This window comes from Canis lupus, assembly GCF_048164855.1.
Source record: "Canis lupus baileyi chromosome 16 unlocalized genomic scaffold, mCanLup2.hap1 SUPER_16_unloc_1, whole genome shotgun sequence".
NCBI lineage: Eukaryota > Metazoa > Chordata > Mammalia > Carnivora > Canidae > Canis > Canis lupus.
In genome coordinates this window covers 365,817-389,678 of record NW_027326424.1, presented here as the reverse complement: position 1 = coordinate 389,678, position 23,862 = coordinate 365,817, and the positions used below count along the sequence as shown (strand labels likewise).

Below are 23,862 nucleotides of genomic sequence, written 5' to 3'. Positions count from 1 at the left end.
CAAGTCGAGGAGTGCTCTGCCGCCCCTCCCCCTGGAAGAACTGTACCCCTGGCCTTTCCCCTCCTACACACCCCCTTCTCCTCCAGCATCCTGGACACTACATTCTGGTTTCCCTCTCAACGTCGCCCACTGTTTCTCTACGTTCCTCCCTGGTGGAGCTCCTGTCACCTGCTCCTTCCACACCAGGTGAGCCTGACAGAGGAAAGAGCACAAGCTCTGAGAGAGCCAGACCCAGGAGGCTTTGACCCCCTCGTCCCCACGTAGGAGCTGTGTGGCCATCAGCAAGTCGGTCACCCTCTCTGAGCCCATTTTCTGCTCTGTATAATTGGGATGAAACGCCGTAAGTTATTTAAAAGATCAGATGACATCATATATGCAGAGTGCTTAGTAGGATGGCCGGGCTCCATGGTCACTGAGAGCCAGTGTCACCCCGAGGGCCAGTCCCTCTCTCTGTCCAAGGAGCTAGATGACCAGTTCCAGGGCCTGCAGAGTCGCCTCATCCATGATCCCCCTGAGGACCTCGTCTTGCTGGGAGTGCTCGCGCCACCGCCCTCAAGCCTGTGGCCTCCTCCTACAGATTTTTGAATGGCACAGGTGTCACTGCGTGGAGACAAGAAGTCTAGGCTCCATCCTGGACCCACCTTCCACTGCACCCACAATGTCCCTGGCATTCATCAACCGTCCGAAGATGTCCCCCATCAGCCGCGCCCTCCTCTCTGGTGGGTGCCCAGGTCCTCCTGGTCTTGCCCAGACCTCTGCACAGCCTCCTACGTGATCCGCATTCCCACGGCCCCCGCTCTGCACCGCCCCCAACCCACCTGCCTCCCCAGGAGGGCGAGCTTCCTCAAACACATTTCAGATCATGCTGTTTCTCTACTTGAGTGAGATGCACTGTCTTCCCTCCTCCACCAGGGTAAGGGCCAACCCAGCCACAAAGCCCAGGATTATCGGACTCCTGTCGTCCCTGTGCCTGCCTCATTGCCCCCCAAGGTCCCCTGCACGGCGACGATTCCCTCAGACATCCCAAACTGTCTGCATTTCCCAAACATGGCACCATGTGCCTCTCCGCTCTGTGCCTGTGCACACTCGATTCCACCGCCTGGAAGGCTCACCCCTTTTCTCTGCCAACTACCGTCGGAGCCCGGTGCAAATGTCACTGCCTCCTGGAAGCCCTCCAGGATGCCTCCTCAAAAAACTAGACCAACTCCCTCTGTATCCTGCGCATGCCCCAATCACAGCACTATTCGAAACCTACAACATTAGTATTTATTTCCTGCTTCCCGGGCTACACGGTGAGCTTTCTGAGAGCAGTGAGATCTTGAAAGGCAAGAGAATGCAGTGGTCAGAAGGGTGAGTTCTGGAACCAGACACCCTGGGGACAAATTACAGCACCTCTCAGTGCCTCTGCTCTGTCATCTGTATCATGGGATAAGGGTGGGTCCCCCTCAGAGTAGGGGTGGGGGATAAACTGGCGTAGGAAGACCTCACATAGGCCAGCAGTGAACAGGAACAGCAGACCATGAGCCCCACACGTCATTTAAAATGTTCTAGCAGCCACTTTAAAGGGCTCAAAAGAGGGACGGCCTGGGTGGCTCAGTCAGTTGAGTGTCTGCCTTTGGCTCAGGTCATGACCATGTCCTGGGATGGACCTGGTGTAGGGCTCCCTGCTCGGCGGGGAGCCTGCTTCTCCATCTCTCTCTGCTCCTTTCCCCCCAATTCGTGCTCGCTCACTCTCTCTCGCCCACTCCCTCTCTCTCAAATAAATAAATAAAGCCTCAAAATAAAAAAGAAAAAGCTCAAAAGCAGCAGCCAAGGTTAATTTTAATAATGTTCATTTAACCCAGATATAATGGTATCTCACATCTTATCACCTCAATATGAAATCTATTTTAAAAAATATTCATGGGCTACGATGCTCTTTTTTTCATGTGACTCTGAAATCCAGCGTGCATTTTTGCACTGAGACCACCTCTCGATTTGCATGTGCAGCTCCTGCCTGCTGCCCTGGGCTGCGTGCTCCGGGTGGCTACCCTGGGAAAGGATGCTGGTAGCCTGTGCCTGGTCTCCCCCAGACTGCACACACACCCGTTTCCCTTGGCTGGTTTTGCTTTTTCTCCTTTCACTGAAATCATGCGTAGCTGTGAGTGCAGCTCTATGGTGAGTCCTGCGAGTTCCAGTGAACCACTGGGAAGGGGGTGAGGGGTGCCCGGGTGGCTCAGTCGGTTAAGCGGCTGCCTGCAGCTCAGGGCATGATCCCAGGGTCCTGGAATCGAGCCCTGCATTGGGCTTCCTGCTCAGTGGGGAGCCTGCTTCTCCCTCTCCCTCAACTCATGTTCCTGCTTGCTCTGTCTCTGTCTCTCAAATAAAATCTTAAAAAAAAAAAGAAGGAAGGAAGGAAGGAAGGAAGGAAGGAAGGAAGGAAGGAAGGAAGGAAGGAAAAGAAAGAAAGAAAGAAAGAAAGAAAGAAAGACAGACAAGGGAAAGGGAAGGGAAAGGGAAAGGGAGAGGGAGAGGGAGAGGGAGAGGGAGAGGGAGAGGGAGAGGGAGAGGGAGAGGGAGAGGGAGAGGGAAGGGAAGGGAAGGGAGAAGGGAAGGGAGAAGGGAAGGGAAGGGGGAAAGGAAGGGAAGGGGGAAGGGAAGAGGGAAGGGAAGGGAAGGGAGAAGGGAAGGGAGAAGGGAAGGGAGAAGGGAAGGGGAAGGGAAGGGAGAAAGGAAGGGAAGGGAAGGGAGAAGGGAAGGGAGAAGGGAAGGGGAAGGGAAGGGGGAAGGGAAGGGGGAAGGGAAGGGAAGGGGGAAGGGAAGGGGGAAGGGAAGGGGAAACCAGAGGTGGTCTAGGGGTCCTGGACTCAGCTCCCCTGCCAATGTCCGGGTACCATGTTCACCAGGCAACCATCCAACCCCCAGTGCAGCGTCCCAGGGACCCTGACTTTGGGGGAGAATCTGTACAAGGGAGTCTCCCCCTTTTAAGTGAATAGGCAAGAATCCTTCTCTCTTCCTTGGTCACTGCAGATTTAGATAGTTTTCCTTGCGTGTCCAGAGTCCAAGCAGCCTACAAGTGTGTGCAACGTGAAACACAGCATAATTCAACGGTCGTGGCAAAGTCACTTGCAACACTCACTCACTCAGTACCTCCTAAACGCCAAGCACACGAGTCCCTTCCTTCATCAAAAAACAGACAACTGGCTGATACGGTGTTCAGCTCTTAAAATTGCCTTATCTTCTACGATGTAGTAATAGAGTTGCTGCGTCATAGGGACCTTCCACGAGTTCCTCCGCGAGGACCAACCCTAAGGCCATGTGTACCTTCTCTGGGTATTCTCGAATTTGACAGTTCTAGACTTTCAGGGCCGGGGCCACCTCAAAGGCTAGCATGCACTTACGGGGCTGCATTCTGACGCTGGTACACACACTTCTGGCTCTCAGGGCCATCTCTGTCATTTAAAAAAATTATTTTAAAAAAACATTTTAATTGTATCTTATCACTGTGTTGGTTACATAAAGGTAATCCAGGTTGGCTGCATTACTACATATAATGTGCTATATTCACTTTTCCTCTGATTTTGAAAGAAACTGAAATATTTTTGTGGCCCTTGTAAAGTATCATGAGCCCTGAGCACCAGGCCTCCTGCACCTACGGGATGCACTGGCCTGCCCAGGTAAGGCCCTTCCCGGGTGGGGGACCCTCAGGTTGTCATCTGTGAGTCAGGTTTTTACAGATGGAAAAATGTACGTATTTCAACCTGCGTCCTCTTGCTTTCCCACCACACGGGAAGCCACAATCCTACCGACGTCCTGTGAGTCATACAGGAGCCCCGTGAGGCCACGACCCAGTCCTTCATGCCAATACACTCAGGTGAGGCAGCGGGGGGTCACATCCCCCCATCCCTGAAGCCTGCAGGTGGACTCCTCACATTTGGGTTTTTCACGAGGATGGCGTTTCCGTGCCGGTCTGCAAAACCAGTCGGTCCCTCCTGCCTCTGTGCGCTCCCCAGGGCTGATGCAGAGCGGAACCGCAACGCACACCATCGGGTGCAATAATCCAATTAAATATCTGCCTCCCCCACCAGCACGAGCTGAGCATGAGACACGATTTCACTTTTATTCATCTCTGCTTCCCAAGGCCCAGCCCACCATTCAGGAAGGAAATGAAATATTTACTACGTATTGATTATAAATGCTCTCTAATTACCTTTCTATGTGAAGATGTGATAAGTGAACAGAAAAGTTTTTAGCATTACGGTGCCATCAGCCAAAATGCCTATCATTTCTCTCCAAGACACACACGGCAGTCTATTTTACACCCGAGGTCTCTCAGTACATCCTGTCCAAAATACGTTTATTACGTGGCAAACGCTAATTACTCTTATTTTAAAGCATGCAAAAGGAGAGCATTTACTGTCTACTAGCTGTGCGGGATTCTGTGAACGCAGGTGCCAAGAACGCAGCCCCGAGGCTGTGGCTTCCATGGTGCTGCTCCTTCTCTCACGCTCTCTCCTGCTCCCTTAGCCAGCTGCCACAGTGTGACCAGACCTATTCAGAGGCCCGTGTGACAAGGACCCAGGGCCCTCCCTCTAACAGCTCATAACGAACCAAATCTGGCCAACAACCTTCGAGTGAGCTGGGGAGTAGATCCCGCCCCACTTGAGCCTTCGGATGGCTGCAGCCCCGGTCACTACCCTGACTGCAACCTCCGGAGTCACCCTGGGTCAGAGGACACAGCTGCACCACACCCAGATTCCTGCCCCATAGACACCTGAGAGGACACATGTTGTTTCGAGCTGCAAAGTCTGGGGTGACTTGTTACTCAGCCGTGAGGTTACGAATATAAGTAAGTACTGTGAACAGTGCCTGGCACATATGAGCCACTTGGATATTTGCTGAGTGAGTAAAGAGAAAGAAAATTAGATGCGAAGGTGATGACTTATGACCTCGACTCTCTTTTAGAGGAAGGTGGTTAACAATTGTAGAAATACGGAACTCTGCACCAGATCTGGACAACCCCCAACATGACGGCCAGCCTGCCCGGTTGCTACTGTCCTGGTTACGGTTTCACACTGCTGCGTGGCGACAGCAGCATCTGCCCAATTCCCTCACCTCTCCTCATCCCCAACCCACCCTCACAGACCGGGTGCTGGTTTATCTTCCCCAAAACCCCTTGTCCAAAGCCTTCCCGGTGCCTCCCAATACCAGCATCATCAAGGCAAAACTGTCACTCAGCAAGGAAGCCCCTCCCAATGCTGCCCTCACCGCCCTCCTCCCCGCACTGCCCAGCAGTGTCTAAAGCGTAAAATTCTACATTGTGCACCAATTCTTCTGCCACAACCTACTGTATACAATTGAATAAGTTATAAGTCTACTATATACTCACGGAGCCCACTTAACCATGGAAATCTGACTCTTTTCCTTGGGCTGGCAAGCTCACTCCCACTCCCACTCCCACACTGACCCTCACCCTTCGGTCCATAAAGTTAAGCAGGGCAGCTGCGCCTGACACTCCTCCCAGCTAGTGATCGTCCCTCTGCTCTTTGCAATCTGGCTCCCTTGCTCAGAATGGCCTAAATGAACATATTTTTATGGGCCCCTAGCCCAGGACACCCTCTAAACTGCTCTCCACCTCCTCATTTAAGTCTTTCCTGCTGGAAGAACAAATTCCTTGGTGAGGCCTGAGAGGCGACACCACATCACCTTGGTCAGTACTGGCCCTTCCACTGTTAGCCAAACCCTAGCAGGACCTTCCCTTACACTGCTTGCCCTAAACACCTTCCCGATCACCTCAACCCTAGGCCTCCAGTGTCGCCCCTAGATAAGTAGTCTTGGGGGATGCCTAGAGGACCATCCCTAACATCCATGTCCCTAACCCCACTGCACACGCAAAGGTCCCCGTTGAAATACACCAGCAGGCTGTGACTTGATTTCCCCTCCCATCAACCCCATAGAAGCTCCATACCTATTGGCTCCTCCTTCATCTCCCCACTGAGAGAGGTCAGCCCCTTCTCTCCAGCAAATTCCTAGTGCGTTTTACATGACATGTCTGTGACTATGTCGGCTTTAGACCAACCATCCCATAAGCTCCTGGGGAGCTTGGAATCCCTTTCCAACTCCTAAAGCCCCTGCCTCATCCAGTTCTTCCCTCACCCCCTCAGATCCACCTAACAGCATTTCCTCCTTTCACACTCACCTGCACGTGTGGGGGTGCACACGCACACACATGCACACCTATGCACACAGGCCCCACGCTGTCTCTTTCCCACAACTTATGAGCCAATCAAGAAGGACATTAGCATATGCCCATGTGTGTTTAGTAGAAGGGAGATTTTAGCTACAGGAAAATAACAGGGCTCGGGGTGGGGGGAAACACCTCTGTGTAAGTGACCCAAGAGATGGTCACAGGAGGTACCTCCCAAGAACCTTGAAAACAATCAAGAAGAAATGTTTCTGGTGAAGTCAAACTCATTAAATCAGCAGATGAAGAGAAAAGACAGTCCTCTCGATGAGTGGGATTACGACACCTGGGGGGTCACACGGATGCATCTAAAGAAGGCACCACGTGGAAGCGGTGGCCTTCAGACCACAAATCAGACACACGCAATCACACATATATGCACACAGCCCACACATGCACACGTCTACACAGCCGCAAGTATGCACACACATATACCTGCACCCATACAAACTCACACATGCATGCACCCGTCCCCATACTTGTGAACACGCCCCACATGCATGCAGGCTGGCGCACGTGTGCACACCTGCATGCTCAAGCACTCATACTCAAAGCACATGCCTACACATTCGCACATGTGCACGCACACACTCATATACCTGCACTCATGCACATATACTCATGCCACATATACAGGGACACACCCATGTACACACTTCAATGCGTATGCCTGTACATCCCCTGCACACATGCAATCACAAAAACACACCTGTGCACACGTGTACTCGTGCTCTACATACACACACACACACACACACACAGCTGCTCTCTGCACACATCCCCACCCTTACACACACTCACCCCTGGTTCAAAGAGTTGACTGAGGCAGTGCCTGGCCAGCTCCACCCAATAACAATGAGGCGGACTCCTGGACAGAGGGTCAGGGAGAAGGACAAGGGGAAGGGGGAGAGGTGGCCCACACTTATCCGAGGTCAGCAGCCCCCGCAAGTTGCCACTGTGGGTACCATGGAAACTGTTCAGGCTGAAATGTGATAAATGAGTGACGGTCCAGATCCAGTCCTACCGCGGTTCGACTGTGACGGTGCAGGGGCCCCCGAGCAGTCTGACCTATTGGCCCTCTGCCTTTGCGGGTGACAGAGCTGCAGCAGGGCGGTCACCCACCTAGAGGTACACTCGGTCGGAGCAGCACCAGGATTTCTGTGCAGGAGCAGGGCCCATGCCCTGCAGCCTCCCCCAAATGACATGGCCAAAGCCCTCAACCACTGCAGGGGCCCCGCGTCGCCTGCCACCAACAGACCCCCATACAAAACCTATTTCTCATTTTACCAAACAACCCCACAAGTCCAAATCCAGGTGGTAATTATCCATATACATTATCGTGAGTTTTTTAAAAATACGGCACTAAAAGAAATGCTAAAGCGTATTCACCCAAAATCCTAAAACCAGAGCTGGGGTTACTCTCTAAGCTTGGAAAGAGTTAATCCATGATCAAGACAAGGAAAAATGCGTTTCAAGAGGCATTCATGAGCCCATACTGGTCTAAAAATAAACAACCCAACAGATATAATAATGGGAGGGGGAGGACAAAATTCTCTTAGAGAAGATTTCCAAACAATATATGCAGGTACTTCCCCCTCCAGGAAACGAGCTGGCTTCCCCTCCTGCGGAGCGTGGGCTGAACGTGGGGACTCTCCTCTCATGGACAGAGTGTGGGAGGGAAAAAGAGCAAAAGTGCAGTGGAGGCACCTGGCCGAGCCGCCTTATCGAGTGATGAACGTCAGTGTCTCCAGGGAGAAATCACACTGATATCACGTACCCCTGATGGGAGGCAAGGAGAACACTGCACCTCTGTGCTACTCTGCCCCAGACCAGTCTATTGTTAAAAAAAAAAAAAAAAAAAAAGAAAAAAAAAACGGTTGAGCCAAAATTGAAGGACATTCTTCAAAACGCATGACCGGCACTGTCCAGAATCGTCAAGGTCATTCGAAACTGCCCAGACCGGAGAAGGCTAAATGCAGTGTGGGATTCCAGACTGGATCCTCCCCCAGAAAAGGGTTATTGGGGCAGCCTGGGTGGCTCAGCGGTTTGGTGTTGCCTGTAGCCCAGGGCCTGATCCTGGAGACCCGGGATCGAGTCCCACGTCGGGCTCCCTGCATGGAGCCTGCTTCTCCCTCTGTCTGTGTCTCTCATGAATAAATAAATAAAATCTTTAAAAAAAAAAAAAAGAAAGAAAGAAAAGAAAAGGATTATCGGTGAAGAAACGAAGGAAATGCAGATCAAGTCTGTAGTTCAGGTGCTGGCACTGCACGGATGTTAGTCTCTTAGTTTGAGGACTACCCCAGGGTTACGGAAGATGTTACGAGAACTCTCTGTACTAACTTTTCAAATTCCCCGGGAAACCCAGAATCATTACAGGACGATTAAAAAGTTTATTTTAAACACTCTACTTGATCCGACAGGTGGATAACTGGCCCAAACCATTATCCACCCTACTCCCCACCCCAGGAATGATACAGTAGGATGGGGTCAGCAAGCTGTATACGCACAGCTTCACTGGCCCCAGGTCCACGGGCCATCACGAAAGGCAGTTGAACAGCTACTGTGTGCCAGGCAGTTTATTTCCTCTAATTCCCAAACCACGTCGAGCACCAGTTTGCCTATAAATGGGAACCGGGCGGTGGGGGAAAGTTAAGGAACCTGACCTCCAGGTCACAGGGCGCTCAGGGGTGCCTCGGATCCAGGGCTGGCCCTGAAGCACCGGCTGTCTTCCGTGAGCCTCCTGGCCCCTTTCAAGACCGGAACCATAGAAGACCGCCCCCTCGCCCTATCAGAGCCCTTGGGGTCCTCTTGTAAGAGATGAGCCCCCCCCTGGAAGGGGTCCCAGTCAGACAAGTTCCTCCCTGTCCCAAACATCCCGGTTATTTCAAGAGCCGATACAGCACAGGACCACTAGGTGGCGACAGACCCCACCCATGTCAAGGAGAGGTGCACAGGTGAGGACAGAGGCCACCCCTAGCTCGGACTCTCTTCTTTGCCTGAGACTTCCCAAGAGCCAAGCTTCTTATAGGCCACTCAGTGCACCCCCCTCACCCCTGAGATGACCTGTAGGCTCACCCTTCAGAGCCAGGGCTAGCAGAGCTCATCTCGACAAGCGTGCTAACCATCCCCACTGTGGGGAGCAGAGCTCCTGGCCCCCATCTTTTAAACCTCAGAGCTCCAAAAGCAAACAAACAAACAAACAAAAAACAAAAAACAACCAAACAAAAAAACCTCAGAGCTCCAGACAGACAACCCGACAGCCTGGGCTTGAACCTCAGCTCGGCCACTCCCTATATGCATGACCCCGGGGTCCCTGGCTTAGCAGAGGGCCTGGCCTTCCTCATCCAGCTCCTGGATCTAGTGATGCACAGCAACTATTAAGTAAGTTAACAGGTGTGGGGAGCCTGGGTGGTGCAGTCGGGGAAGCATCTGACTCTTGGCTTCGGCTCAGGTCATGACCTCAGGGTCGTGAGATCGAGCCCCATGTTGGGTTCTGTGCTCAGTGGAGAGTCTGTTTGGAATTTCTCTCCCTCTCACTCTGCCCCTCCTGCTTGTGTGCTGTCTCTCTCTCCCAGATAAATAAATCTTTAAAAAAAAATAAGTTAACAGGTGAAAGTCATTTAAACCAGTGCTTCAGAAATGGTCTGCCAATTTTTGGTGGTGGTTTCTCCCTCTCGACGGGGTATGCCTACCCACCCCCCTGAACCCCCAACCCCTATTCCGTTATATGGAGAGGATATGATCTTACTGTGGTAACCATGGAAGGAGCCCTAATGGACACCTGCCCTGGTGTGTATCCAGTTCCAAGAACTGAGGACTCTGTTTGTGGGAGATTATCTTGACCTCTAACCAGTTTCAAAGAACCCACATGGCGGACCATCCCCTTATGCAGGGAGGTCATTGGGCAGCCTGCATCGTGAGGAAGACACCAGGAGTCTGCATGGCAAACTTGCTTTACTGAGATGTGGGGTTTCATTTCCGTTTCTGAAAAGGTCAAGGTGAATGTTTAGGAACAACAGCTTTAAAGCTTTTTCTAGGCTCTGGGGGCACTGGGGTGGCTCAGTAGGTTGGGCATCCGCCTTCAGCTCGGGTCACGATCCCAGGGCCTGGGATCGAGCCCTGCATCGGGCTCCCTGCTCAGTGGGGAGTCTGCTTCTCCCTCTCCCTCTCCCCCTCCCCTTGCTCTTTCTCAAATAAATAAGGCTTTTTAAAAAATAAATTAATTAAATGAAATAAAATTTTTTTTTCTAGGCTAAAATACGACAGCCTGTAGCCAAACCTTGGCCCTCGAGCTTGTAACTCCTGTTACTCGCGTGTGCAACAGCTTTCTGGTGACCGTCAAGCTGCAGCACAGCAGAGACAAGGCCTCCCATTCTCGTGAGTCCCTCCATCTTCACATGAAGGTGGCAGCCCCATCTCAGCAGGGCCCTCCGCTTTAACACCCGCATGGAAGAGCCACCCTCCTGGGCCTGACAGCGCAGAGCTTTAAAAGCTTGTGCCAGCGAGTAGTCACCAAAAAGCTCTGCTGCCTGCAAGCATTCATGGAAAGATGTGGATTGACCTGTTCCCAGTGGGATCCCTAGACGGGCAGCATGAGCATCGCAGGAGCTTATTAGAAATGCAGATCCCCGGGCCCCACCCAAGAACTACCGCATCAGAAACTCTGGGGGCATAAAAAAAAAAAAAAAAAAAAAAGGAAACTCTGGGGGCAGAAGAGGGATCTGTGTTCTAACAGCGCTCACATGGCCCAGATGCACTTAGGCTGGAGAACCACCACTCTGGATATTCAAGAGCATCCTTGGTTACACCGGGTTGGCCCTGCACCGTCCCGCCTTCCTCCGAGTCACAGACCTGCTCTCTGATGCTTACACCTCCGTGGAGAGATGTGACAGGAGATGAACCCAGACGTACCTTGAAGTTCCAAAGTCTCTGTAAGAATATGGTGTTTTGGGGGGTGGGGGGAGCCCAGAGGGCTGGGGCATCTCTACCAAAGCACGTAGACAATGTCATCTACCGAGAATTGACTGATCTAGAAAGCTCTAGACCACCCTAGACCATATCCATGCCACATTTAAGGATTATAGCAGACCGTTTTATCCTAGCTTTGTTCGTGGTTTCATCTTATTTTTTTCTACCTTTATTTGCCTTACTTATAAAAATAAGGTTGCAAGCAAACTGCCTTACGTTCATTTGGCGACAAGGCCAAGCGTACTAAGCCTGTTGAACATTCTGCAAAGACCCACAACGTCTTTAAAGCACCGTCCAAGCCGGGGGAGAAAACGCAGTTTGGATTTTCAGGTCTTCAGCCCCAGCCTCCAGTTGGTACAATGTGGAGAAGCGCCTGCGATACTCTCGATACCCTCGTCTACGCACTAGAGGGCACCCTTGCCCTAGAGTCGGGCTGGCCGTCACCAGGCCCTGGGCAGGCTCCAGGGGCCGAAAAAGCGGTAAGAAAAAGACCCACTCCAGACCCCAGAACCATCTGAGCTGCAAGATGCTGCGAGATGCAGGCCCCTCTCAGCCTGGCTCAGTAAGCAGGGACCTGGGGACACCAGGAGCTGCAAACCCGGGCCACTCGCTCTGCATTTGTAGAGATGCCCACGCTTGCCGAGTGCTATGAGGATAAAAAAAGACGGTACCGCTGAACATCTGAGATCACATCACTTTACAGAACATTCTCCCCCCACACGCAGACATGCACAGGTGCTCACCACCTCGTGACAGCAGCCCCAGCCCCCTGGATGGCTAGTTCCATCACCCCACTTGCAGATGAGGAGTGTAAATCCCCAAAGTGCAAAGTGACTTGCACGACCTGATGTCTGGGCCCATTGCTGGCAGAGCCTGGGGAGGTGTCACCCGGCCAGGGTGGTTTTCATGTTAGCACAGCACCTCCCCAAAGGCAAACATGAGCCTGTTCTCAGGAGCGCCGGCCTCAGTGACCCGGAGCTGGGATAAACCTGGGGTGAGTGTGGCTGACGGAGCCCAGGGCGCGTCCCCAGGAGCCCTGGCCCATTGCACACAGCGGTGGGGGGAGTCACGGCTGGGAGGTCTGCAGCCCCTTTCTCTGCCTTGAGACTTCCCTCCGCTGTTAAGAACCTCATCAGGTTATGCTCCACATTATGTTACAACTGCTGCTGTATCTCACCCTATTACCAAGTGAGGTAGGAATGGGTGTGGGCCTCAGAGCATGTTGCCGGTGGGCCCCGAGGGACCTGCCTGCACCCCCCTCCCATCCCGGCATCACCCAGCAGGGTCCTGCCCCGGAGGAGTTTGGAAAATACAAGAAAGAGACAAGGCACCTGCCCCAAATCCCCAGAGGCCTCCCCGCCCAGAGGACAAGCGACCCCTCCGGGTGGTGTTCCTGCCCCAAGGCCGACGGTAGAGCGTGGCCTCCCTGCCACCCAGCCCGACACCCCCGGCACCCCTGACAGCGGTCCCTCCAGGCCAGAACTGCCCTCACACAAATGGCCCAACAAGGAACAGCCGCCAACTTGCACAGCCACTTCGCATCAGGATCAAAAACATGGGCTAAATACACCAGCCCCAATTTTTCTCTGTACTTACCCCCTTTCTGTCCTGTCCTAATAAATATTTTATGTCAAAAGCAATCCCCAACAGGGTTTCTGGGCAGACAATGACAATGTGAGCCTTTCCTACATCCACAAGAAGGGGGAGTCTGTTGAAACCTATGTACGACCCCAAGGATACGTCCCCCCTTCATCACGAAAGCTGCCTCCGTTCCAGCCCCGGGTGTCTGTGAATTCCTGCCTGGTCCACACGGGCGGCCCGCAGCGCACGCTGCCTTCAGATTCCAGCTCCGTCGGCGAGGACACACCATCGTCCCTGCAAGGCGGCAGCCCTGCCTCTCCCTGTGTCCCCCGTGGTGTGTGAATCCAAATGCTGGGAGAAAGGGATCTGGAAATAAGCTTTGCTTTGCGTACATAACTATATTCTCTGCCCCAGGAGAACATCCACCCAGTGAGTGAGCCATGGCTCAGCAGGGCTCGTGCGTGGAGCCGTATGAGCATCCCTTCCCAGCCACCACCCTCGGTTTTCCCCCCTCGGTTGTCCCTCCCCGAGGACGAGAACTGGAGGGGGGGCAGGCTCCGTGGCTGAGCCCCCGGGGGGAGCTGTAACCACTCCTTGGGGGACCTTCATCTCGGGGCAAGAGGCCTGGTCATGGTAACTGAGGCCGGGGGCACAGAGGCAGGCCCCATGGTATTTTTAAGGGCCATGAAAATGTTTTAATTTATTTTAAAATCAGAAGAGATAAAAAAGAACACGAATTTCTAGGCTGAAGGAAATGTCTTACTATATAATGTCAATGTGGTTGTATGGAAACCAACACAGCTTTTGGTTCTGTTATACAGTTTTTTGTTTGTTTGTTTGTTTGCTTGCTTGCTTGCTTTGTTTTGTTTTTTTTAGGAAGGAAGAGGCCCATGAAGGCCAAAGCACCTCGGACAGTCTGCATGAGGCCGGGAGCAGCCCCGGAGGAAGGGACCTGTGTCCCCAAGCAGGATCCCTTAGGCACCCCTGCAAGTGGGCCCCAGGAAGCCCCCCTCTCCGTGGGAGCCCCTTCTCCGCCCTGAGGGTCGAGCTTCTGCACCCACCACCCCAGGACGTGGGTTCTACATAGCTCACGTAGTTTCCCTTTGCCAAGAGACTCTTGAAAAATTGGGGGAACTTTGCAAAGGGCCTCCTCCTCCAATTCTGGGTCCCAAACGCTTTCCTACGAGGCACAGAGGGCACAGAGGGCCGGCCAGGTGCAGAAAGCCGGGTAGATGAAACTCTGAGCCTTTCCCTGAAACAAATCCTATGGCCAAGCCCCAGGCGTACCCTCCTTTCCGTCTTTCTTATGATAATATTCACCTAACAAAACTCTCTAGGATTCAGCGGCACCGAGCCTGGCCACACTGTGGTGCTGCCCTCCCCACTCTCTGTTCTAGAACATTCTCACCCCACTGAAAGGAAACCCCGCCCCCATGAAGCAGTGGCGCCCTCACCCCCACCCTATTCCAGGCCCTGGCGATCCTTACCCCGTTTCCTGTCCCCTTCATAGCCGCAGAATCATACAATACGTGATCCTTTTGTTTCCAGCTCCTTTCACGGGCATAATGTTTTCAAGACTCAACTACCCTGTAGCATGTCAGGACTTCACTCTTTGTAGGGCTGAGGAACATTCTACTGTTCCCTTCCTTTTATTTTATTTTTTTCCCTCCCCTTTGTAGGCAGGAGAGCACTCAGATGGGAAAGCGAAACCCTCCGTGACGGACACCGTCCAAGCCCACTGGCAAGCCCTCAGCTTGGGACATAGGGACAGGGACACAGGTCCTGTCAGCCCCAGGACGGCGGCATGCACAAAATCAGACGCACGTACATGCACCGCAGGATCCTCCCCTCTGCTCCATTCTCCGGGGCCCAGGAGTCCAGGGCTGATTCAGCACTGACATCAGAGGATTCTAGAAGCAGCATGGCAAGCAGGGTCTCCAGGGTCTTGGCCATCAACCCATCTTACTGACCCTCTGGCAAACGCTGGGGCCTGGGCTTCCTGTTCCCCCTCCTCCATGAGGCCAGGGAGGACCAGCCTTGGGTCCTGGGAGAGGCAGACTCAGGAAGGGGGAGGCAGGAGGGAGCCGAAGGAAGGGGACAGCCTCCCCAGGAGCTGAGGGAGACCAGGGGATGGGCAAGCGGAGGACCCGGCCCTCCTGGGGCTCAGTGTGCAGTGCTGGGGGAGCAAGGGCAGCAACGAGGCTCCACGCTTTGAACACTGCGAGAGCTTTCCCCGCAAGTGAAGGAGGGTGAAGAGAGGGAGAGGGCACGGCCCCGCGACGGACAGCCCCCCAGGCCTCTCCGGCCACCGCGAAGGCCGCTTCCCGTTGACCAGGTCCCACCGCCGCCCCACCTCCCAACGGCGAGGGAGCAGGGGCCACAGCTCTGCTCCTCTTCCCAAACTCACCACAGTTTCAAAGCAACGGGGACAAGGGATCTCGAATTGTCAAGTCAGGAGACTCAAGTCACTGCAGATGCTCGTTATTAAAAAAAAAAAAAAATGCACAAAAGTACAAAGATGTTCATGACAGCCTTGGGGTGAGAAATGGAAACCCAAAGACCCAGCACTGGGGACATGCTGAGGCAACAATGGTCCACTGAGTCAGTGGTCCTCGTGCCACGAAGGATCGTGAACAAGGTACACTGTGACGTGGGTACGTCTCCTGTCGTGTAAAAGTGACGGAAGAATGGAAGGGACCCGCTACTGTGGCTCTGTCACATTGCTGTGATACGGATATCCGGTCGAGCGCGGCAAGGGGACCTCAGACATATTTCATCCCCAGGCCACTGCCAAGGGCTCGAATTTTCTGACACCGTTTCAACGTGTCCCTTGCGTGAAAATGAACAGTAACAGCCTCCGTGCTCCTCGCTGTCACGTTTACCTCCGTGACGTTTCCCATCACCTCCCCTCCTTTCGGGACAGGATTTGGAAGAGCTTTCCTGGAAGAGAAGCTCGGCCACCCCTACCACAAACGTGTTCGTGTGTATCCACGTGCACATACACACACACACGCACATGCACACACGTGCGCACACGCACTTGCATCCTGCAGGGCCACTTAGCAACTCTCAAGTCAGGGTAGTTGGTGGCACTTGGGGCCAGGCCATCAGTGCTGGGAGCACACAGCAGCTCTCCCCTTTCAAGGGCTGTTTGCTCAAGGCTCAGAGCTGCAGGGCAGGGCAGGGCTACAAACAGAGGAAGACTCTTCAATGCCCAGAAGGAATCCCTGTTTTCCATCCCCTCCCACACGTGCCCAGTGGTCCTTGGAGGATGGGAAGGCAGGAGGAGAGGGGGAGAGAGGGGTGCAGCCAACATGGGAACATGGACAGAGGGATCCCCCCGGCGACGCGGAGCAAGGCTGAGACTCCAGTTTCTCCTCCAACTGTGAAGATTTCCACACCCCACCTTGAACCTGGAAATCCACTTATGGGGACCAACGGTCCTTCGGTGGCAGCTGGGTGCCAGGCAGGCCCAAGAACATAACTGAAGAGTCTCCAGGTATCTCCAGGATGTGCAGCTCGAGAGGAGAAAAAAAAAAAGTGGAAAGCGGAGGCCAGGAATGCACCTGCACTTTGCATCTTACGACTGAAATGCCCAGTCTGACCGAAAGGTAAAATGGAGAAAAGGCGGTTTACAGGCCTCGTCTATATGAGACGAAGCCAAAGCCGGTGGTCGTCTGCTGGGTACTGCCATTCAGCAAACCGTGATCCTGGGGTTTTTTTGCAGGTATTATTCGGGCGAGGAAACAGAACAAGACGAGAGATGTCGGAACAGGAGAGAGAAAAGGAACACGAGAGGCTACGCTGGAAGGAGGATCAAACCACCTGCTGTGAGATCAGGACTCTCCAGGATGTAACGTGGGCCTGGAACAGGGGCCGGAAAGTACAAGCTGATGGCAAGGAGGCAGGATGCTGCAGAGAGGGCTGCCAAGTGCCAGGGGGTTCGGAGCAGCGAGTGCTTGGAACGGTGCTGGAGAACAGAAGGAAACCCACCGGAGCACCCCCGAGGGATGGCAGCTGGGAAAAGCATGGACTGTGTGGCCAGGGGTGCTTGAGGTGGGGGTGGGGGGCTTCCCCAACAGCCCACACCCACCTCGAGGTTGCCACCAGGCATCTACCCCCCTGCCTTCTCCCCCCGATGGCAGCAGCCACAGCCCTGCGGCCTCCCTGTGGCACATCTGTGGGCCACCGGCCTCGGAGCAAGGGCTTGGTCACCTGCTCTGGCCACACTGTGGCTTTGCCCCCTCTCCCCCTCCGGCCAGCCCGCACCCCCATGCCCTGGCTTCTGCATCCACTTCCTCCTGGCCGTTCCGAGCAGCAGCACCCCGGTTGCTCCCCTATCTGGAGCGGGTGCTACCGTCCACCCAGCCTCAAGCTGTCCACCTTGTATATTCCCTTCCCTGCCCCTTGGGGAGCCTCCGAGAACCAGACACCCCAGAATGTGCTGGCTGAATGAATAAATGGCTCCTCTCTGTCTCCCTGCCTCCTTGGATTGGGGCTGGGGAGGGAGGAAGGGAGGGAAAACCCTGAAAATACATCTAAATGGGAAATTTAGAAAATACATCTAAAATAAAAAAAATTTATTTTATTATTTTATTTTATTTATTTTATTTTATTATTTTATTTTATTATTTTATTATTTTATTTTATTTTATTATTATTTCTTTATTTTATTTTATTTTTATTTTTTATTTTTTATTTTTTATTTTTTTACCTTTGCATAGAACAGCCCTGAGAATCAGCCAGGGAAGAGAAAAATCAGCTGCAGCCATGGGGAGCGTCGGAGAGAGGAGGGAATTTGCCAACATCCTCCCAGATGCTCTCTGGGGAGCAGGAGCGAGGCCATGGGAGGGTCAAGTCCTTCCTGGCTGGGAGGAGGGTTGGCACAAGTTCCAATCTTCCACTTGCTTTAATTGCCAGGAAACAGAGCTTCTCCGTCTGTCATGACTTAATTAAGCCGAAACCGCCCGGAAGGAGGAAGCCAGGTCCATTAAAGCTGGCTGGCAAGGTGGGGTGTACAGCTTGGGAGCCCCCGGCGGGAGGCACAGAAGACAGGGCTCAGACCCCCAGGTGGGGCCCCCGTCCCTCCCAGCACACCCCCCAACCAGGTGCATGCTTCTGATCAACCCGTATTGGGGCCCGCAGTTAAGTCTGGGGACACACACACACACACACACACACACACACGACTCAACGAAAAGTCAGTGGTGGCCCCTTGGCCACTTCTCAGAACCCCCGAGTGAAGGAAGCCAGATGTCCTATGACTGCGTGGACACAAGATGCCCCCATAGGGCAAATTTGCAGAGCAGATGACCCAGGGCTGGCCAGGCAGCAGGAAATCTGGGCCCGTGTGAGGAGGGAGACAGAAATGTCTCGAAACTGCACTGTGGTGATGGTCACACGACTCTACCTATCGACTGAAGTTCACGGAGTCAGACCTTTACAGAGGATGAATTTTACTGGATTTAAGTTATTTCTCAATAAAGCTGTTCTTTTGTTTAAAGGTTGGTGTCCACGTAGGCGGCTCATAGGAAAGAATGAAGCTTCATGTTCGGAGCCACCACCTGCCCCCCAGGTGCCCAAGTCCCCCGCTGACGGTCGTGGGCTGCACAGACCGCAGGCTCCCAGGTCAGCTGTCTGACCTTGGGTGCGCTTCTGGGTTTTCTCAGCTGTAAAGTGAGGCTAATAATAGTCACCTGCAGGTGTAATGTCACCAGAAGGTGGCATGTCATACACACGCAAGTGCCACTTCAGTGCTTTTCCTTCCAAGTTAGCAGGTACTTAAAGAGATCTCTGCGGTGTGCCTGGCCCTGTGTCTGATGCTCCGGGCGACAGTCCTGTTAGAGAACGTGCTCTGGATTTTCAAGTTTGCCGCCTTGTAGATGCACTCAAAAGGCAACTCAAGGTAGCTGAGAATAAAACCTCGTAACCAAGGTCTAAGGAGTCAGGGCTGAAAAATCCAAAGGTCGAGCCACGGCCTGGAGGAGACGGGTCCCCAGGAGAGGCTCTCAGGGGAGCTGGGGGCCGAGCCGGCTCTGAACAGAGGCCGGAGCCTCAGGGAAGCACACGGCCTTCCAGTCCTGGTTTAAAATCCCCGCTCTGCCCCTCACCAGCCGTGACGGTGGGCAGGACAACACTGAACATCTCAAGCCACATCAGTAAAACCAGCTGCAGAGTGGAATCCCTCCCAACGTTGATGTCAGGAGCAGTGACGCTGCACGGGCAGAGCCCGACACGCAGTAGGTGCGCAGTTACCATCTGGCATCTGTGCCTTTAAGGAGAGGCAGCATGCGAGGGTCAAGGAGGCAGGGGGGAGGAGGAGGAAGGAGGGAGAGGGAGGACAAGAAAGGGGAGGGAGAAGAAGGAGGGAGGATGAGGGGGAGGAGGGAGGGAGGAGGAGGGAGGGAGGAGAAGGGAAGGGGAGGAGGGAAGGGGAGGAGGGAGAGGGAGGAGTTGGAGGGAGAGGAGGGAGAGGAAGAGGAGGGAGGATAAGGGGGGAGGGAGGAAGAGGGAGGAGGAAGAAGGAGGACCCCTTAAAACAGTGAAGGAGGCCCCCCCTAAGTGGGGCAGACTCCAAAAGATAGGGAAGACAAGACAATTTCCTTCAAGGCACAACGGGTCCCCCTCGGCACCGTCTCAGCCGCTTCATGAGGCGGATGCGTCGTCAGCAATGATGAAAACTGAGGGCGGCCCCCCAGGGTGGGGGCAGCGTGCCAGGCCCAGGGCTTGGGGCCTGCGGGGCCCGTGGGGGCTGGGCCGGGAGAAGAGCAGGGGAGAGCCCCCCCGAGCGAACCCCGTCCTCCTCGCACCACGCCGGCCTCTCGGTGACACGGGCAGGGACACGCTGGCTTCTCCAGGCCCTCTGTCAAACACAAAACATACTGATTTACTGATGCAAACTCTCCCGCAAGGTGATCTGCTGACAGGTGGCGGGAACCACACCGAGTGTCTGCGAGAGAGCACCCGCCTGTAGGGTCAACGGGGCCCCACGGGCCACCGGGTGACCCTGAGCAAGTCACTAGACCTTGCTGAGCCTTGGGCTCTGCTGCTGCAAACTGAGGACAAACAAAGCCCTTGCAAGGCTACGCAGCCTGGTGCTTGGAGCACGACGGCTGAGCCCAAGAGCTCGTCTGGGGCCCCTCTCTGCGTCTGACCTTGCTCCTTGGTAAAACCCAGATGATGGCTATGCCTTCCCAAGGGCCACCGTGAGGACCGTGAGCGTGCATGTCTGTGCAGCCACGTGTCTGAGCAAGCTTCCACGGGGGCCGATCTGGGCATGGGTGCCCGCGCACCTCACCGCGAGAGGCGCCTGAACACGGAACGAGCTAGTGTGTTAGCAAGTGCCCCGACCACCCAAGAGTGTCAGCACAGAGAACCGACGGCGCAGAAACTCCTCTCTCAGAACGGGGTGAACGGGCCCTGGTGCGATGCTGACCCCCTGCCTGCCCCCCGACGTGCCCCCTGCGAGGAGTGGCTCAGAGCCGAGTGTCCACACCTGCCACCAGGATTCTCCATCACGGCTCCCGCGGGCAGGTGGCTGGCAGTCCAGGTGACCCAGCTCCGGGCTCCTGGGGGGCCGTGAGGGCTGCCGTCCTGGGAACAAGACCCCTCAGCAGAGAAGGGGCTGTGCCACTCTCCCTCTCCCCGGGACTGCTGCACCTGTGGGCCCCACGAGCTGAGGTCTACAACCAGTTGGGGGTCTACAAGCCCCTGTGGCTAAAAACCAAAAGGTCGGGGTGCCTGGGTGGCTCAGTGCTTGAGCATCTGCCTTTGGCTCAGGGCGTGATCCTGGGGTCTAGGGATCGAGTCCCACATCAGGCTCCCTGCATGGAGCCTGCTTCTCCCTCTGCCCATGTCTCTGCCTCTCTCTGTGTGTCTCTGTGTCTCTCATGAATAAATAAATCAAAAAGAAAAAAAAAACAACCCCCAAAAGCAAGAAGGCATTAGTTAGAAACCAAAGTGAGTCACTGGGTTTGGGAAGACCCGTCCACAGAGGACAGCAGGGCGTCTGCAGAAAAGACGCAGCTGGGCAAGTGCACAGGGCTGGCCGTGGAGGGTCCGAGGCAGAAAGCACTGGAGCAGGAAGGTCTCTGCACGGCCCCCTGCCGCCCCCAGACACCCGAGGTCTCCGGCACTATAGTGAGGACAGGTGAAGGGCGCCCCACCCCTTGTCCCCACGTCCCCCAGGGCCTGCCTCCACTGGGAGGGCTTCTCTGCTCGGTCAGACCCCCCCCCATTAGGCTCAGTGAAGGAAGCAGAACCGCAGCCCACCAGGAGCCCCCAAAGGAAGACAGAGCCCTCTCTCCATCCTCCCTCCCAAACCCCAGGGAGACTCTCATGCGGGATCTTCTCTCGGGCCACCCTCACGGAGCAGAGCAGATGAGGGATCGATTCCCCCAAATCTGGCCCAGAATGCAAACCATCAGGCCAGCCACCCCGCCAACTCCCACGCAGCTGGCCGTCCTCGCAGGGGCCCAGGACCCCGACACAGAGGCTGCAATCCGTCCGGCGCGGGAGTCCTCCTCGCACGCCCTCTCCCTGCCTCCCCGTCCCTCGCTCGCCCTGACCTTCCTAAACAAAGGTGCTTTTTTCCCCTGCTCCTCGGGGTCACCACATTTTCGTCAGACCTGTGCTTGTTTTCTTTCTGCTTGGGCCCATCTTGGCTTGCCTCCCCAGGCACCACCGTCCCCTGGAGACAAACCCCGTATTGTTTTCAGGGACCTAATAAATGACAACACTCTCCCACCCCCTGCCACTTACCCCACCAGCCCGCCCAGCTCCCCCTTTGCCCGGTGAAGCCTGCCTTGTACTACGTGTGGCCCTCCCCGCCGCCCCCCCTCCCACCCCGATGCAAGAACAGGAGGCTTATGTCCAGGGGAGAGCGAAACCTGCCCGGACTAAGGGCACCTCCCCAGCCGCGTGTCGTGCCGTGAAAGGTGCAGTCCAGGGAGAGGCCACGGGGGCGGGCAGCTCCAAAACTCAGCCCCCCGTCCTCCGGTTCAGGCCGAGAACCAACGGGAACACACAGACATGGCCCTTAACGGTGCGGATGATAAAACAGGAGGATGCGCGGTCCATTTTCCAAAATGCACCTCTCGTCACCCAGAAGGCTCCCTCGCCCGCTGAAAAAGTCAATGCCAGGAGGGATTAAACCGAGCACAGGCCGACTTTTTTCCTGGTCAAATTGTTGAGGTCGACCAGGCATGCTCTGGGAGGGTATGTGGGCGCCCAAGGAAGGTTGATCACCGGTTAAAAAAAAAAAAAAAAAGGCTTCTGAGCTGCTTGAGTGTGGGCTGCGTCAAGTGTGCAAGAGCAATGAGCCAGTGACAGACACACATCATCCTGCTTGAACATAGACCCGCACGTGCGTTGTTCCAAGCCTCCAAAACAATCCCCAGAGCCTCCAGCCTTCCTTGGGTGTGAAAGAAGCCGGAAGGGGACAGCAGCCCCACCACCCTATGCCCTCAACCACGTGCTCTGAGCCCGGACCTCATGCTCGGTGCTGCCTCGTTGACCAAGCACCCAGCAGGGCCGACACAAGAGCTCAGCCACCCAGGAGACCGGCATCTTGACTTCTGACTCCCTACCCTTCCCTGCCGTTGGCCTGGCTGCCTGGGGCCAATGGGTTCTCGCATTTCCACTGGTGGCAAAGGTCCCACCCTCCTCTGGGCAGGGGTCGAGAGGTGGGATGACATCCTACCAGGGCAAGGGTGACCTGGGTCATGGGGAAATGTGCACGAAGAGCCAAGAGACAGGAGAGTCCGTGTGCACACCCAGGCACACAGGGCCGCGGGTATGCCCATCGTAAAACACGTGGTTGCATTATTTCTAGAGCAGGATGGACTCTGGGACACGTCCTGGTTCTCTGCCTACAACACAAGCCAAGGCTTAGAGAGGCACGGCAAGCTCTCCAAGATCTCCCTCCTGGGAGGCGGCAAGCTGATACAGAGACCCTGGACCCAAGACAACGTGCGCCCTCCTTTAGATGGCCCATCCGTAGACGGTGGCACCGAAACCTCTGTGCTCTACGTCCTGCAGTAAGTAGTTCCAAAACACTCACCTGTAGGAGATGAGGGCTCGCGTTGAGGCAAAGGTAAAGAAATAACCAGGGCACACCCACCAGCGCCGCTGCCCTGCCCGGAGTGACCCCGATCCCCCAGCCCCATCGGTGCTAGTTGTCACTGTGGTGTGAATGTTCCCTGGAGATTATTCTGGATCCCATGGCTGGTGGCGACTTCAGGCCGGTGATGCTCATTTTCTCCATCCAGTCCTGGGAGCCTGGTCCAGGAACACACCAGGGATGCAGAGGCCCACCCTCCGACTGTCCAAGATGGGGCTGTTGCTTCCCCTTCTTCCCCACCCCACCCGCGCCTGCTTCTGAGACCCACCCAGCCTCCTCTTGCAGGAAGTCCACCTGCAGAGCCCGGAGCTCCTGCTGTCTGTCCGCAGAAGGTCAGGTTCTCACCAAGGTGGCCCCTCCATCACTTTAGTCCCAGCGATCCGGGGCAACTGTTGCCCTCCTGGTTCACACTGTAGGCAGCCTCAGCGGGGAACCAATGGCCCATGGGCAAGGCAGGCTCTGCCACGAGGGGAAGGCCCAGGAGCCTCCGGCCCTGGGATGCGGGTCCCCTGATTGCCCTGGCAGCCGTGATTTGTGAACAGGGACCTCACCTGGGCCACAAAGCCCTGCTGGAAAGGCCTCTCCGGCTGCCGCTGCACCCCCACCCGGCCTCCCGCAGGCACCCACTCCTGGGGCGGGCAGACATGAGACACAGGCCACCTGGGAATTTCAGGAGCCGACCCTCCTGCCCTCCCCTCCTCTCACCCCGCCAACCCCCACCACCAGGGTCCACCACCCCGAGGAAAGAAAATGGGGAGACAGTCACAGATTTAGGGTTCAGGGGGCGCTGGGAACGGGGTCAGGGATCCTCTCTCTCAAGACATTCGTGGGGAAGGTTCCTTCTCGACCACAGCTCCCTCCAGCAAGGGCCCTTAACTCAGCTTGTTTGCTGCAGCAGCCAGGTGGGCAGCAGAGGCTCCAGCCTCTCTGCTGTCTCCCCGCTAGGAGGGGGCACCCGTGCGAGACAAGC

At 55.1% G+C, this 23,862-nt stretch overlaps 1 protein-coding gene and 1 long non-coding RNA gene across 29 annotated transcripts in view; one reads left to right on the top strand and one right to left on the bottom strand.

Moving 5' to 3' along the window:
• The window catches only part of LOC140629517 (membrane-associated guanylate kinase, WW and PDZ domain-containing protein 2-like), a 316,400-nt gene that overhangs the window by 187,470 nt on the left and 105,068 nt on the right, over positions 1–23,862 (bottom strand). The window lies entirely within an intron of this gene.
• LOC140629510 (uncharacterized) lies at positions 8,457–17,248 on the top strand. Of its 4 annotated transcripts, XR_012027350.1 has the most exons (5): positions 8,457–11,154; positions 11,387–12,185; positions 13,649–13,844; positions 14,452–16,383; positions 16,500–17,248. It is a non-coding gene; the product is annotated as an uncharacterized lncRNA (long non-coding RNA). The 4 variants fall into 4 exon arrangements; XR_012027351.1 differs by having other exon boundaries at positions 8,462–11,670; XR_012027349.1 differs by having other exon boundaries at positions 8,462–12,185.